Raw genomic sequence first — 18,058 nt, forward strand, 5'->3', positions numbered from 1 at the left:
TCCTTTCCTCCTATGTCCCTTCACCATTGATTTTGTGGACTCTTGCTTTCTTTAAGGCCAGAGGTAGGTGAAGAAGAGACACTGGCCATTGGTTATTAGCACTAAGGATTACAGTCCCAAGGATAACTGTCCTTGCTGACTAAATTATTGACTGTGGCTACCAAATCACTTTCTAGCTTAGTAGTACTCTTCTTGCATGCTCTGTCCACCCTTCTAATCCAATTGGAAAAGTCCAGAGCAGGCTGGAAGCTTTGACAAGGAAAATCAGATCTTTTACAGGACTGTTACGAATAAAGCATTTGTTAGGGACAATTTCTTTGGATCAAATTAATATGGTAGGTTTTTACGTGGGGAAGCTGAGGAACAACCAGGTCAGTTGTTCTATCATGGCCTGCTTCTGACAGCAATAAGCTCTGGCTGAGGTGAGGCAGGCAGGCAGAAGTCAGCAACCTCTTCAGCCACCTTCACTGAATCCAACAGACAGCATGAGTCAGCTGGTCTTGAATATGTCAGGATGCCCTGCTAATTTTTCTCCAAACTTCAATACTTCAGGGTTTTTCACTCAAACACCAGAATAATAGATTGCATATTAGACCTCTTTTTTCTTCCAGTATTCACTCTGCATTTCAGCTACCCTCCATGAACACATGCACAGACACACAAACTCCACATCTGAGCTACTGGCAGTCCAGCTGTATCCATCCCAGCAAAGCCCTCTAGGGCAGATGTAGGTAATACCAGCCAAAAGTGCTTTGGGTAGTGCACCTTTTAGTCTGGTTCACTGATGTAAATGAACTCTGGCAGGGAAAAAAAATGTTGTTTTTTATGCTTGATGTTGGTTTAACTGCAGCTGCCATAAAAATATAGCTGGAAATGTCACAGCAGAATCACACTCTGACTGACAATGAAATACCAGCCAACGTTTCTAGCATAAATCTTGCATTAAGAAAGTACCAAGGTTTAATTTCTAGGGCAAAGGGAAGCGGGCAGACGCAGCAGGCAGGAATTTAAAAGAAAAGAAAGAAGAAAAGCACCTTAGGAAAAAATAATTCTATTGTTAAATAGATATTCATTCATGTACATTAGCAGATAGTGCTGCATCCCATTAGCAGTCACTCTTACAACAGTAAGAATTTTTCTGTCTAAGGCCTCTGGATAAAGCTGCCAATTGTTGAATGGAAAAAGCTCCAATGAAAATATTTAGTTTTGGCGGAGACAAGGCCACCTACGAGGCTTTCCATTTCCCTTTTTTCTCCTCATTCTCCCTCTCCCAACCCCCTTGCAGCCATTAATTTACTAGCAGCAGATGTGATTGTCTGAGATATGCAGAGAGGCATAAGACCATCCTGCGTCTCATGCCAATGCCGTTAGTTCAGGAATATTACAGGATTACTTTTAAAGATGTTCCTCCTGTTGTATGCAAGGCTGGAATTGAAAAAAAAAGGAACTTAAGAGGATTTTCATGCAGCGTGTTTGTTATTCATTTTGTTGTTGCCACAGCATGTGGGATTTGTGTGCATTTAAGATATCAACTTAACTATGTTCCCTTCACTTCATTACTTGTGTTTGCCAGCTGATGGGATGCCAAGGTGAAGTAACTGAATCAAAGAAGATTTAAAACAAATACCGTTTAGAATACAAGGCAAACAATGTAATACTAGCAAGGTGGCTAGAGAAGGGGAGAGGAAGAAAAAGGGTATCATGTGCCATTTTAATAGAGCGTGCTTCTCCGGAAGACTAATGAGAGAAGAAATCAGCTGTCCTGACAAAAATCATCTCAAATGTTGCTAGACTTCTGTGGTCATCAGTCCCTTCTTTCAAAGGATGGCTGCACTCAGGTTTTATTTGGCGATGTCTTTTACTGTGTTCTGAAAAGTATTCCAAACATTAGTTATCCTTAGGAGTATAACTACAAATGAACTACTGCATCGTTCCGTAGATTGGTTTTGTCCCATTTGTACCGTTTCTTCACCAGATAGGCCTTATCAGTGTATGCCAAACAGATTTTGCCTTTCATCTTCTCACTCTCAGACTTTTTCTTTACAGGTACCAAGAAGGTAAAGACTGAAAACCAGACACGTGGTGTATAAGCACTGGCTACATACTCTGTGCCATACCTCCTTTTTTTTTTGGACAGCCCTATTGAGTTAGATCATGTTATTCACACGGTAGAGCTTTGCCCAAGGGGCAAGCATACGTCACCTTCACTGTTTTCTAGTTGGGAAGGTAAAATCTACTATCACACACCTATCTAAGATTTCACTTTTTGAGGACAGTGACAGTGGTCAGTAGTAAATGTTTTAGAGGGATTTAGAGGGAGAATTAGGGAAAGGAATGAGACATCTTTTACTTGAAAAGAATGAAATAACCTGGATCTTGAAGAACTGACTTCTATCAGGAATTCTCACTACCTGAATTTAAGGCACTTCAAGCTTAGGGTCACTTATTTTCACTCTTTTAATCAACAAAACAATATTTCGTCTAGGGAACACACTAGTGTGCAGAATTCAGAAAAATTATCTCTTTATACCTCCCTCTCCTCCATTGAGATTTTTGAAATGAGAGTATTTATTAACAGTGGCAAATTGGAAAAGATATGGCCCAGTGAAGGGGGAACGTCATTGTTAACTCCTTGCGAAAATCTTTTCCTAGCAGCTTCAAAACTCATGGACCTGCCAAGACAGCCTGACCAAAATGGCTCACTCAGAGCCCTCCAAGCCTTGCTGCCTTCCAAGTAGCCGCCCATAATAACGGGCTTAGCCTTAAAACAGCATCAGGAAACCGAGACCTCTGACTCCCATTTTACAGCTGGGGGGTAGCACAGAGGCTCAGAGCAGGGAGGAGACGGAGGCAGATCTCCCAAGTGCTTAGTCGGTGTCTCAACCACAAGTGATATCCCATCCCAAGACCCCTTTGAGTGGCTCACGTCACCTGATATTCCCAGCTGTCATCATGCCAGCATGCTGCTGGCTGTGCCCAGACTGACAATGTGCCCACAGCATGTGCCAGCATACCTGCTTTTCTGCTGGCAAGGGTAACGACCATGGGGAAAACGGGGGCAGTAGGGGGTTTGGCACATATTAGGAATCAAACCACATAACCAGGATCCCTGGAGTGTTTGTATGTTGGTTGCTAGCAAATGTTTGAGCCCTGGCAGTAACAGAGGCACAGCTGCTGTCGCCCACACGACTCAGAGTACTGTAGGACACGATACAATCACACCTTTGCTCTTCTCTGAGGCTTTTGGTCATTGCTCTTGAGTCACAGCCCAGGGGCACTGGACAAGATGTTAGGACATCTGACTGCACATGGCTTGAGACAGGTCATTCCACTTCTGTGCCTCTACTTCTCAAGGTTTTACAGCCCTAATAATTATTCCTACATTATCATTGAATCTTTTTGTTCTTCTGTTTACACTACAGCTTACAAGGACATTGTGTACCGCTCTCATGCAGTTTTACTTTTTTAACCCCTGTTGTTTACAAAACCGTACTTAAAAGGCTGAAAATAAAATTTCTTTATTGATTTCTTTTCTTTTTCCATTTGGTGAACATTGATTTTTTTTTTCCTTGTGTTTTTAATGGAGCTTGAAATTAACATGAATCTGTTTGTTCAGATCCCTGTTTGAATTAGTGCTGTTTTAGTAATAAAGTTAGGTAGCTGTTACCTTGGAAACAGAGCTCTGTTTTAGCAAACACTTTAACAAACATTAGGGCCTACACAAACAGAAGTAGTAGAACCAAATTCCTTGGTAGGATATTGGTGGATGTTGGTATCAGCCAGTACCTCCAGCCCAGAATATGCTGTCTGCCTGATGGCGATCATATAAAAAGTGTGTTAACTTGGGAGCTTTGGCTGTTTCACAATGTTAAAGTTTTTGCAAGTGCTTTTTTTCCCTTTTCATTGAGTAGTGCCATGTTGTCAGTCAGCATTAAGGAATTGCTGCTTTTCACTATCCCTTAACTGCCAAGCTAATCTGAACTACTTGGTTTAGCTGTGTGATCTTGTAAAGGTGCAGGCATATTGTGTGTACCTCTGGCTCCACAGCAGTACAATATTCAAGGTACTGGGCACGATCGTCATGGCAAGATGGCCACAGGGAGCCGACGACTAGTTGCAGGGATACACTATGCTGCTACAAATACGCAGGTTTGAACAGTAGCCCACATACTCAGAAATGTATTAGGCCTTATCTTTTGCAGAAGTGCAGGAGAGAGCCTCGAGACAAAAATACTGAAATGTATGTGACAGTTCAGAGAGCAGTGGTACAACGCAGAGGCAGAATATAATCCACAGCTGAAACGGGAAAGCAGACAATATATAACTTCACTGGACAGAAAAAGAGACAGAACAGACTGAGCCAGCTGTGTCAAACTTTATCACCTGAAAATCGCCTGAAAAAGGTTCATTTTTCTCAATTTCTTTAGCTCCCAGTACCATCCAACTGGTGTACCAGGATAGGACCACTCCCCCTCTTTTGTCCCCCTGAAAGAGGAAGCATTTAACAAAGACCAAAAAAGCTCTGGAACATTAGAGTTGTTTCAACACCTCCTTCAGAGGTATGATTCATGTACACCTGACTTTCTTTGACCATGAGCTGAAGGTGTCTCAGCTATGCTTGCTCAGATTCCAATTAAAAAATAAATAAAAATAAAATGCTGAAGGAGAGATGACATGCTGTTCTGCTGAGGTTTGTTGGGTTTTGATTGTTTCTGGCTTCCAATATCACCTTCAAAAACCAAAACTTGTAGCTTTGCAAAACACCAATTGGCTGGTTACTTATTTAGCTACGAGTATATTTTGTGGAGAGGCAGCAGAACAATGAAGAAGGAAGGATAATGCTTAGTATAACCTCAGCATTAATGCATACAGCATAATAGATGAGTAGCAACCGCATTTGAAGAGCAGTTCATGAAGCAAAGTAGAAATGATGTGTGTGCAGGATATAATTACAGCAGTAATGTAATAACATTCCATGTTAGATTATTAGGGGTCTATTCTGCCCTTGACATGCCTACATAACTCCCATTAATGTTAATTGAGGTTATGCACGTGAATCAGCAGCTGAACAAATCACTAAATTAATTACATGTAAAGTACCTGTTTCATTTTTTTTAAATCCACTGATACATTTGGCCAGTGCAAATACTTATAGTCCAGGAATAAACTACCACAGGGTGGAGGAGAAGGGATGTGGAAAAGACTGTGCAGTTTTAAAAAACCCATTAAACAAAATTAAGATCTGACAAATAGGCAAGGGATAGTGGGAATATTAATTCCTGGACAGGACTTCCTGTACATTCTTCAGAAACCCTGGAGCTCTGTTTGAATAAGCTAGGAGGGACTCTTGCTTTTCTCTAGCACCTCCTGCAGAGGAGGTTATCTGGAGCTTTTGTAAACAAAGGTGTTAAATACTGGCTCTGCAGGCAAAGGCGGCACCTATTGTAAGTGCAGCCATAAGAGCAACGACAGGCTTGGATAAGGCGTGCAGCTACTATTTTTTTTTCTGCTTGGCAATCACAACCCCCACTTTCTGTCCAGGAACGCTTTGATCAAGCAGATGTGATGACAAGGATCAGTGTGATGACAAAGTCTTTGCATATGGTGGGAGAAGTTTGGGCTTGAAATTCAAAGCCTGTGTTTCACTGAAGGGTCTTACTCTGCAAACACTTATCCCAGAGTTTGAAGGGTGGAGACTCTTATACAAGAAATCGAATCAACCTTCTCTCACTCTTTCTTTGTTTCATTTTTGGTTTAAGCACCAGGAGCTCTTGAGCTTTCAGTATTCCTGAGCTGCTAAAACTGGATGCACAGAACAGAAAGTGCTTCCTGGAGAAAGGAGGGGGGCAGTAAATACCCTCCATCATCTGCACCTCTACTGTTGCCTCCTTCTGATACTATAATTAGAGCAGAGCTGAGTTGTCAGCCTTTTCCACAGCAGGAACCCCCCGGAATCCCCTTCTCAGCAGGGCAGGATCTGGAAGGGATTCCCCCACCCGTTCAGCAACCCGAGAAGGCCCGGATGGTCATAAAACCCTGGCACCTGTTTGTGATCCCCCACTGGGAGGGGGGAACAACTGCCCCACATTCAGACTTCCTGAAATAGAGCAATATTCATGATACGACCAACAGAGCCTCCCTTTCTATAGATTAGAAAGGATGCCCAAGGTTTTTAACCTTTATTTTGCATGGAGTAAACAGCCTCTCTGGTTTCATCTGGACCTCTCTGAAAGAGCAGCTTTAGTGGCTTTAGTTACAGTGAGCTCCGCTGCCCCCCCAGATAGTTTATGGCCCAGCTCTCTCCGTGTGCCTGGTGGCATTGGAGCATGTTGGACGTGCTTAGCCATGTAAAGAGGCCTGGCTTCAAAGAGTTACGCTTACAGGCTCACTGCCAGGCAAAGGGGAACTTAAGTTTCACCTCAAGACAGTGTGGACACAGCTGCTGAAGTAAGTGAGGCTAACCCTGGTCAGCTGCACTGCAGACGGGGTTGCCAATTTAATTATCAGTAGCATTACTTTCTGTAATTCTTAATAGATCTTTATACCTATTTATTTGTAATAATTTGCACTTAGGAGTCCCTTGTCATGACCGAGGGTATAAAGAGGGCCAGCTGGAGGTATGAGCAAGGTGAGCAGTTGCCCAGGCTGGCAGAGAAAGGAGAGCAGTAAAATTGCAGCTTTAAGTGGGATCTCACCGCAGTGGCCATGGCATCATCCCTGGCCTGCACTGGTTCAGTGGCAACAGCATAGCTATTCCCACGGGTCCTACTCTTCTTGAGGCATAATAAGCAGTGATGGCTCTGCTGCCTTGGCATCTGGCTTACTGCTGTCTCCCTCCCTCACAGATAAAGACAGCCTACACAGAAATTACGCATCCCCAGTGGCACGGAAATTAAGGTGGGACAAAATAAAGGTGTATAGAGACAAGATCATGTTTCTTCCTCCCTTCTCCCTGCTCTTTGATATATGTCTCAATGGTGTCTTGGTGGAATCCCATCAGCAGGACGACAGTAACCAACTGTGGGGTTGGGGAACCTGTGCTCAATGCCTTAAAATGCTCAAAAGAGATGGTGCTCAAGAGAGATGGTTGCACCAAAGCAACCCCAGTGCAGGTGAGATGGTCTCCTTTACCTTCCTCACACCCTGCACTATGTACACTGTTGAGAAATTGGAAGTCATCATGGAGAAAGGACAGGCCTCTGCCTCAGAAAGTTTAAAAGCTACCACCTAAAAAAAGAGATAAGAATACAGAGAATAGTTATTCAGATGCCAAATAAGAATTTTAATGCTTAACTGCAGACATTCATGTTTTAATATAGACATATGTATTTGATTGGGAAACAAAATTACTTGTTCACCCTTTCGTTTTATTCACTTAAGTCTAGAGAGGTCTCCAAAAAGCATTCAAGTTATGGAATCGGTATTTTAAGAAGGCAAGGTGGATCTTGTGGACATAGGACTGGCTTTCCACCTATGTCTACATTCCTAAGTGTTTGGCTCAAAACCTCAGTTGCTGCCCATTTCTATTTAAAAATACAATTATAAAACAAAGAGAAAACTGCGAAAATTCTCAGCAGCAGGTTTCATCATGTTTTTAAAAGGACAGCTATCTTACTGTCCTCATTTCAGAAAGAAGAGGACTGGCACTCAGGAGAAGCTGTGTGTAGTCAGGCAGCCACCAAATGGCAGATTCATTTAAATGAGCTGCTGTCCCCTATCATATTGTGCAAGTTTCATCACCTGATGTGTGCATGGATCCTATTCCCATAACAGGTCAGATTTAGAGGTATCAGAAAACCTAACTCACCTTCAGAATGACTTTTATGTCTCCAGCACATGGTGCCTTTCTAAGACATTGCCTACGCATACAGGCTTAGTGTAAACATACAAGGTCTAATGATTAAATATCCATATGTCAAACATCCAGCAGCTGGAAATTTTACTCTGCAATTCCACAAATATCGATTAATCAACCTGAAATCTTCTGCACTTTATGACATATTAGAAACCACACCTTGCTATGGCCTCTCATTTTATATTACAGATTGTACTTCAGCCTAAATATTCAACTCCAGTTTGTTTTGCTTAATAAAGTTCCGGGCACATCTGTGCTAGGAGGTAAGTGATAAATAATGTGAATAGATGGCAGGTAAGGTGCTGCAGAGCCAGCCAAATCAAAGAGAACTTGCAAGATTCAGACATTGGTGATACTGCAGTTTCAACAGCGGCACACAGAACTGGGCTATGCCTCCCTCACACCCCATGGGGCTGGTTATGGAGGCTGTCACTGAAGCCAATGGAGACTTTTCACATAACCAAGTTTCCACCTCTGTGTATAATGACTGCAACATACTGCCCATAGCCAGTACCCTATGTCAGAAAGAGGAATCTTTTCCACTATGTCTTTTCTTTGTTGAATTTTAAAGCTGTCTTACAAGGCCCTATTTTTGGTCTTTTTTTGGGTGCTCCACAGGCAGTCCTCCATATTCCCCACAGTTAATCTCCCACCTGTCCCGAACCAATGTGAGGGGCCTGACTCAGCATTGCCCATCAATTAGGCCACTAATCCTGGGTTGTGGCAGTTAGCAGCCAAAGCAGCGTGTGAGCCCTGGCGTGCCTCACCCTTGTCCCCATCCCCATCCTCACCCTGCGGCTGGCTGCCCTCGAGGCCCTGACACCCTCAGCAGGGCACCCCAGGCCCCACCTCCCGCTCGCCCATGGTGGCAGAGCACATGGCAGAGACAACGCAGTGGCTGGGAGCACCCAAGGGGGGACCGATGGGCACCGGGGGTGCAGCGGGTGCCCCACAGAGCCCCACAGCGCAGCCCCCAACAAGCAGCCAACACTGGCAACCCAAGAAACACAGCTTTCGCCAAAGGCCACCATCACTGTATCTTGCCCCTCGCAGTACTCTGTTCCTCACTCATCCCAAATTAAATATAAACCCGAGCAGCAGGTATTACCCTAGATATGTAGCAGAGGGTCAAGGGAAGGAGAAAAAAAGGGAAGACGGGCGGGGGAATAAGGAGAAAATAAACAAAATTAAAATAAACCCCAAACGCCAGCCCTGCGCCACGCAACTCTTCTGCTGACAGCCCGAAGGAAAACCGCGCTGCCTCCCGGCCAGGCCCCCCGCCGCGATGAAAGGCCGGGCGGGGAAGGGCGGCGGGGCGCAGGCTCCGGCGCGGGTCCTGCGGGCCGGCAGCGCCGCCGAGCCGCGCTCTTGGGGCGCCAGATGTCCGGGTACGCGCCTAACGGCAGAGCCGCAGATAACCCCCGGGAAAACAGGCCCGGCTCCGCCGGCCCGCCCCGCCGCTGAGGCGGCCTCGCCTCCGCTCCGCTCCCCTCCCCGCCCCGCTGCCTGAGGCGCGGCCGCCACCTGCCGTCCCGCCGCCGCCCTGCAGCCGGCCGCGTTGTTAGCTGAAGGAAGTGGGTTGAAGGCAAACGGTTTGAAGGGTAACGGGTAGAAGGAAGCCGTTCCGAGATGGGAAGCAGGGCTCGCTGGAGCGGCTGTACGGCCTTGGCCCCAGCATCAGCCCTCGCTCAGCACGGGGCCCGCTCGTCTGACAGAACTGAGGGGACAAGGCCCACACGGGCACCCCAAAATCGCTTCGGTGCTGCAGAAGGTACCACTGGGGTCCAAGGAGCCCCGTGGCTCATGAGCAGGGTGCTGCCTGAGGCTGGCAGGGCACCAGCGGCCTCCTCTCTCTCACTCCAGCATTTCCTTTGCAAGTCTTGTGAAAGGCCAGCTGGTTGAAGTGAAGCAAAATTTAGCTCTGACGTTCTGTTAGCCCCCGACTGATTTCGGGCATAAATTAAGGCAGGATCTGGCTACAAGCAAGTGCAAATCTCCTGGGTGTTTTTTATCAAGGAAAGCCTGAAACAAAAGCTGGGAGCAGCTGGAACTGCCCCGTGGAATAGGCCAGGAACAGGGCAAACCTCACCACTTTTTGCTATTCTTTCCCGTTTCCTTTACTTTCTATGTGCTAATAATACTTGTTTCACAGACAGGTCCCAGGCTGATGTAAATCACACCGCATCATTGTAATATCCCCTTGCATCCTCTTTCTGAAATGCTGTCGCCACAGACTGCTGTCTGCTATTCCCAGGCAGATGTCAAGCTACTTCAAGTAGGGATTTATTTCTTCTCCACTGTTTTTGGGGTGATAAATTGATGACGGACAAATAATTATCACTACTGCAGTCAAACAGTAGGCATAGATTGTTATGAGTGGAGCATGGGAAGTGCCAAGAGCAGGAGAGAAGTTTCCCTCTCTCGTGATCCTTCTTCGGTAACAAGATGTAAATGCTATTGCCTCTCACTGCTTTGTTCACATGTGCAGCAGCCAGGATACAGTCCTGTGGGTTTTAGAAAAAGGAAATAAGGCTAGAGAGGATGCTTACTCGGTTAGAAAATATTTATTCCTCTGTACCTGTATTGATTACCTTTAGGTATGAATAGCAATGGCATTCTTATCCTCCAAATGTTCATTCTAGTCAATAACAAAATTAATTTGTATACCAACAAATCTGCAGCTATCCAGGAGGGAAATGAGCTCAGTATATAATAGAGGGGAGAGTTTTGGCAAAAGGGAGAGTGTAGAAAGAAGCCTGCTTATAAGAATTATTGATAAAAGAATTATATGTTTATGGAATCCAATTCGGTATCTTGAAGCCTTTTATACTCTCAGTCCTTAGCAATAACTGCAACCATTTCAATAATTGCTGTGTGCTGAAGAAAATTGATTTTAAAATCTCCTTGATTCATTACAAATTACTATTATTTTTTGTGCTAAAGTAGCATTCCAGAGTCTCTAGCACAGATTAGGACTCCTCAGGGGTAGGTGCTGTGTAAACTCATAATACAGGAGTGTTGTCCCTTCAAACCATCACCCAGGAACTGGCTTTCTAAACCGCACAGCTCAACGAGATCCATGGGTATGTATTTGTGCATGTGGTACTGAATAACTGCACTAAAGCCGATTCCTGAGATAAAAGCATTTATTTATTAGAGCCTACACAGGCTATCAAGCACTAAAAGGTGCCTTAAAAAAGCTAGCATCCACACATAAAAGTCTCTGACTCACTCAAAACCCAAATCCAGCTGGTGTTGCAGCCACTGTGGACTCTCTGAGCTCCTTAGAGGTGCAGAGGAGTTGAGGGGATGGTAGGGTGCCATTCACAGGCACTTTCAGCTGCTGCCTGTGCCAACCCAAAGCTGAGGGCAAAGAAGGCAACACGGGAGGTCTGCAGGGGTGCGACAGGATGCAGAGACCTTACCTCACTCAATCTGAGCAACAGACTCGCGTGGCAAATGCTCATGCTGCTTCTGCTCAGGAGATGCAGCAAACTGGCTCCTTCCTTCCCTGCAGGGCGGATGACCTGGGTGACGTGTTAGCCTCAGTGCTGGGGCTGTAGGGGGTAAGAACAACTAAAGAGCAAATGGCCCAAGAGGTACAAGGAAAAATGCATTGGGGCACTCACAATCCAAAAAAAAATGCCACCATATGTAAACAGGCAAGTTCGACACAAAAGTGGTAGGAAAAAGTATGATTCTCCTCATGCTATGGTATATGGTGAACTGCCAATATGGGAAAACAAGACGTTAAGAAGCAGTGTTACCCAGGAAATGTGTGACAGGAGCAGGAAATGGTCCCCCTGGCACTGTCCAAGTAACAAGGTTTACCTTCCTCTCAACCTCAGCATTCACCAGTGGGCAAAATGAATGAAACTGCATTTCAAGGTCGAGTGATCCCTTGCCATGGACTGTACCCACAGGGAAGAGAAGCTGAGTGTTTTGAGCAATGCAAATCACAAAGCAGAAAGAAGCGATGTGGGGGAAATCTGCCCTCAGACAAAAGCCTGTGCTGAGCCAACGCATCTTAAGTTGAAACTTAGTGGGTACGTGGGTTCTGGAGCACTGAGCTGGGGGTGCACTTTATCCCCCACGTACACAACCACAAAGAAGGCACAACAAAGACAAGGAAGGTGGCCATGATTGGGACGCACCACAGTACCTTTGTTGTTTATCCATCTTTCTCCAAAACATGTGAAGGACAAGTCTTGAGCAAAACAGATGAGCAAACATGACAAAAGCAACTCTTGCGTCTGACCCAAAGCCCACAGCAATCAAGGGAAGTCCTCTACGGCAAACCACATGCAGTACCCACAGCTTCAGCGAATATGGTCAGTCTGTAACAAGGAACTATCAAAGATTCATAGAGCAAAGGGTGTCTTACAGCATCCTGATGAGCATTTCATCATTATGAAAAACAACTGACGGCGTCCCTCTCTCTGCTGGATGCAGTAAAACAATTTAATGGCCAAATATCCAGTTACCAGACTTCGTGGTATATGTTGAATTTTTTCAAGTCTTAGCTTCTGGAAGCATTATGTGATTATGTGAAAAGCCCAGTTTTATTCTGGTTTTGTTTCTATTTTTACTTTAGTTTCTCTTCTCCATGTAGCTGTAGAGAAATGCTCAAAAGCCATGAATACTGAAGGGCCACACTGAAACTCAAATCAAATCTATAATTCATACATACATATATATACACACGTGTGTGTATGTATATATACATTATAACCCCACTTTGTGGTTTGACATAGAATTTTTTAGAACCTGAGGGTTTGGCAATACTGTGATCAACAATGGCCAGGCATAGCCTTTGGGGAGAAAAACATATGGGGTCACATCACTGAACACTAAGGTACTACCAGTCACAAAAGTGACAGTGCCAAATTCTTGGCTGCTCAAAACTGGCATAGTTCCACTGAGTTACATAAAGCAGCAGCTGGGTCACGAACTAAAACCTGAAATCAGGGAAAATACAAAATTCTGGGAACACAGACATTTCAGCTTTCTTCACACACCCCCACCTTTTGTTAAACTTTTTTTTTTTTTTTGCCAGTGTGTCTTTTACAGCACTCCAAGGAAGGAAATTCAAGCTGTTCTGCCTGATATTAAAAGATGTGGCATTTGGTAATATTTGGATGCACTCCAATTGCTAAACTGCTGAACTACAGTTTGTAACGCAAGCACATCTTGAAGGGAAAGCAGCAAAAGACAGATGAAAATGAAATTTATCGACAGGAATAAAAGAACATGTGAGCAGAAAGCAGCAGGAGGAATATCCAGTCTGAGAATGGAGGGAAGGGTACCAAGCACACGAACAGCGGTATTAGTGACTTAAACGCAGCTACATAATGGAGCTGAGCGCTAGCGTCATGACAAATTGGAGTGGAAGAACAAGCTTTGGAGTAAGAAAGTAGAAGCATAGCATGTGGCCAAATGTGTGATGGCATGTGAAATGGGAGTGACCCCACCTGGAATACATTAGATGCTAAAGACCACTGCCAGCTACTTACTCAAATGACAAATGGAAGTTGCAATACGTAAAGTTAATACACGTTAGAAGAAACAGATTCTTATGCTATTAAAAAGATCACGGCCTGGTCATAAAAGACTCACAGTTGTGTAACCTCCAAGTATTTAGCCTTTGAGCAAGTCCAACTGTGTTACATGCGTTCAAGTGTTAATAATTAAGGATGGGATATCAACCTTAAGCTTTGAATTTTCCCAGATACTGTCCGTTGAAATCTGACTCTTGTTTTTGCTTTTAAAAGGAATGGTAAGGTCCTAGGAATATCACATCAGCCTTCCTAATGAGAGAACCATAGAAAATAGGGCTGGAAGGGACCTTGTGAGGTCTAGTCCAGCCCTCTGCCCTAAGGCAGGATCAATTATACCCAAATCATTCCTGACAGATGTTTGTCTAACCTGTTCTTAGAAACGGCTGGCAATGAAGATCCCACAACCTCCGCAGGCAATCTGTTTCAATACTTCAGTACTGTTACAGCTAGAAAGCCTGTCCTAATGTCTTCCTTAAATCTCCTTTGCTTGCAATTTAAATCCATTAGTTCCTTTTGTATTCCCTGTGGACATAAAGAACAATTTATTACTTTCCTCTTTGCAGCAAGCTTTACATATCTGAAGACTGGTATCACATTCTTATTCCCTCCTCTGCATCTCCTTTCTCTAGGTGTATAAACCCAGTTCTTTCAATCTGTCCTCACAGGTCATGTTTTCTAGACTTCTGATCAATACCACTACTTTCTGCTGGACTTTCCAATTGGTCTACATTTTTCTTTTTTGAAGTGTAATGCACAAAAGTAGACACATTACTCCAGCTAAGGTCTGAAGCAGAGAATAAGGAGGGTAAGATTACTTCACATTTCTTCTCCGACACTATTTATAGAGCTGAAATTGCATTAGCTTTCCTCACACCGTGGCATGTGTTCAGTTTTTAATTCACAGCAGTCGCAGATCCCTTCCTGACGAATGACCACTGAGTCGGTTGCTCCCATCATTTATGTATGTTGTTGGCTATAGGAATTCAGTGGCAAGATCCTGTAGTGTCCAACACTTAACTTCTTCGAATTTAAATCTATTCACCTCAGACTACCTTGTTCAGGTTTAATAAGGAACTCATGTATCTATCAGTGTCATTTCATTGAGAGCAATGGAGTAACATCAGAAAATAATTTAGCCCAAGCTGCCCATCCAGCATAGAGGAACTCCGCAACGGTTCTTCCTATTAGTACCATGTTTAGCATATTCAGTCTGCAATAATCTGAAACACAATGATTTTGTTTTAGAGGAGTTGGAGCAGTTTAAAATACAGAAATTAAACACTGCATATTATAGCTCAGAGGGATCCCGATAAGATGAAAGGTCTCCAACCTATCTGTATCCTGATGGGCATAATGCCTAGTGAGTGGAAGGCTCTTTCACTCACCAATAATACCCAAATTAGGATGAAATGGGAACAGCATCTTATCAGCTCCACCTTTGTTAGTTGGCCGGAAGGAAAGTTCAATCTCTATTCACATCTGTAATGTATGGAATTATATTTTTCTTTTTACATAATCTTAAATTTGTGCAATGAGGAACCAGGTATTGTTTCTCTTTCTGCTCTACAGGCAGATCCTTCTCTGTAGCAGCTAGAGTAATTTGCAGGTACAGCCTCAAGCAGAGATAGAACAAGGTTCCTCACAGAAACAAGGACTAAACAACAACACAGAAATACACTGTGGTAAGAAAAGGGTTAACTCTTCATGTGCCGAGGTGGTTTTTTAGTTAGTTTTTATAAGTTCATGAAGCATTTAAATGAAATTTTAAAATTGCTCTAAATCTGACCCTCCTCTAATTTTGATTTTTACCAAGTATTTGAAACAATTTGGCATGATTAAAAATTAATAGTGGAATACTAAGTAGCTCAAAGGAACAAGCCTTCTAACTGCCATCAAACTCAAACATATAATTCCCTCAGGTGCCTTGGAAAATCCCCATTTTGAATGTTGTTGTCCATTGGATAAACAGCTGAAACATCATCGGTTTTCTACATGGTCTGCCTGCAATAATTTATGAAAATCATAAAATTGATTCAAGCTCTTCTCAGTGCTCCATAAATTTTATGCAGCCCTTAAATAATAAAACTGCTGCTGCTGCTGTGGCACTGATCAGAACAATGCCTAATCTCTTCTCTTGAGATAGCTTGCATGTCAGAGGAGAAAAGAAGAGACTCAGGCAGCTGAATTGTTTGTTTCAATTTAACAGGGCAGAATAAAACAGCCTAGATGCCAGGGCTCTAGTCCCACTGAGACTTTGTGCATCACGTTTTTATTGCCAAAATAGTTGTTCTAACCTTCCCCTGCCTTTCCTTGGTTTTAAATCAGAAAATAACTTTAACTGGTTTCACAAGGACACTTTTTTTGCACACCTCATCAGATTTGTGATACTTGAGATGTTCCCCTTCTAATTTATAATCAGTGTGTTCCTGTTCTCAGATAGATGACAACAAAATGCTACATCTGTCCAATTACACATTAGGGTAAAAAAGCTCTGCAAAGCTCATGACATCCTTATCAGATAGTCTCCCTCTCAGCCCAAAGCTGCACCAGAACAAATGTAGGGTTTTTTGCTTTTACTAAAATTAGAGGTTTAGAACTGTTTGATTCTTTTTTTTCCCCTCTACCTTCTTTGGCAAAGATTAAAAACATAATTTTTGGCACTGAATCCAACACAAGGTGAAATTAAAGTCCTAGTATAGAGAAACTATGTTTGAACAGGCTCCTTTACTCTTACATTTGGCCTGGTCTCCTATTAAAACTGCAGACTGCTTTGGCTTTACTGAGATTTTGGCTTGTGCTAGCTAACTTAGATTAAAAGCATCCTTGTTTTTCTGGTGAAGTGTCACCTGCAGAAGCCCAGTTTTCAAAGGTAAAGGGCTCAGGACGTTACTAGGATCACTGTTTTCGGTGTTTCATCCTGTGGATCCAAAGTCAGCAGCTGCTATAGTCTTTTTCTTAGCACTGACACTTCCCAGCTCTTTCCACTCTCCTAGTAACACTTCCTAGTCTGTCATTCAGAGAGTCATCATCTTTAAGGGATGCATTTTCAACCTTTCTATATTCACGCTTTTCTCCCACGTAACCCTGCGAGTTTCATTCTTCCTCGTACGCTGTTTTTGCTCAGAGGTATACAAACCATCTGTGCCTCTAATACAATGTTCTTAAATAGCCTCCAGGCAGATCTCTATGGTTTTTAAGTACTTCTCTTTGCCCTTCAGCCTGCTGTTAACCATTTTCCTCATAGTTTTATAATCTGCCCTTTTAAAGTTCGTTGTTACTGTGTGGTCCCTAAAGGAACAACTCTTTCATGATATCAAAACTAAAAGTGTGCAGTGATCACTGTTACCCCACAGAGGCTTGACAACACCTTCCTCTAATAACTTCTGCCTGTTACAAGGTAGCTCCCTCTTGCCCATGGCCTTAACTGATCAGGCGCTGCACTGAGGACTGCCATGGGAGCCAAAGAAAAGGAATCCTTTGCCATATGGACTGGAATGGCACCAAAGCCTCTTTACATCTCCTGATAGAGGAAAAACTGCTTTTGCCAGCTGTTGGCTTTACCTCCATCAAAAGATAAGAAGTGGTAGTAGGGTAAACACTGTAAAATTCAATCTTGTACAGTTTTCCTGACTGTTCCCATCGTTTTCCCCAGGAGGAAGTCACTTCCCAGGGGCTGGTTCTGAAATTTTGTACATTCTCTTGAGGAAGTCTACAGGAGACTGCAGTCACTCACATAAAACCCTGCAGTGTTTCTCTCCTGGCTTTAATGGCTGCCCTTGTGAATGCTGCCTCTGGAATGCTTTCAAGGAAGTGGGGCAGAAGCGGAGGTCTGTAACATGAAAAGTCTCTTTGCAGATTAACACCTCACTATAGGAATGGGAATAAAAGGACGATACTGAAGAGGCAGCTGATGCACCAGCCTTTCTGTTTGCTGAATGCACAAAGGATTGACTTACGCCATCTTGCCACAGGAGAGGGCTATAGGCTATTAACCAACTTCAGTGGACAAACACTTGCTGAGACTGCATATCATACCTCTTGTGCTGCACCAAAGCTAATGACTCATCTTCAGACATGCCTGATGTCTTTCAGAATGCAATTGGCTCTACACAGCCAAGTGAAGCATTACTTAGTTAATACACTACAGCACGAGGAAAACAATCAGCTGAAACGATGGCATTGCTACTTCCTGCTTCATTATAAATCTGCAGCTTCCTAACAGGATTATATACTGAAGCACTATAAAAAAAAGACATTAAGTCCTGTGATGAAACTTAAAAAATGTGTAATTAAAACAGCTAAATACAGGCTTCGTGTGCTCAGTGTCTGCAAAACACAGCCTTTGATCCTCTAAATGATATTCACTGGGAAAGTGCCGGACACAAAAACTATGAGAATAGAATTCTGACTTATCCCTTCCTGTTTAGGCCAATGAAATTAAGATTTGCAGTACAACCAATCTGCTTTTATCTGAGAAAAAAAGTAACCTTATTAGAGAGGCTAGAAATACAACCAAGGGCAGGAATTCCTGGGCCACCTGCCCACACTTGCATTTTCTTGCTCTTTCTGTCCAATGTCTTTACAATTTCTATCTCATAATGCAGCATTCTTGATGATTCACCTTGATTCCTATCATTTAAAGATC

The sequence above is a fragment of the Leptosomus discolor genome, chromosome 7 (assembly GCF_034619465.1).
Source record: "Leptosomus discolor isolate bLepDis1 chromosome 7, bLepDis1.hap2, whole genome shotgun sequence".
Classification (NCBI taxonomy): Eukaryota; Metazoa; Chordata; class Aves; order Leptosomiformes; family Leptosomidae; genus Leptosomus; species Leptosomus discolor.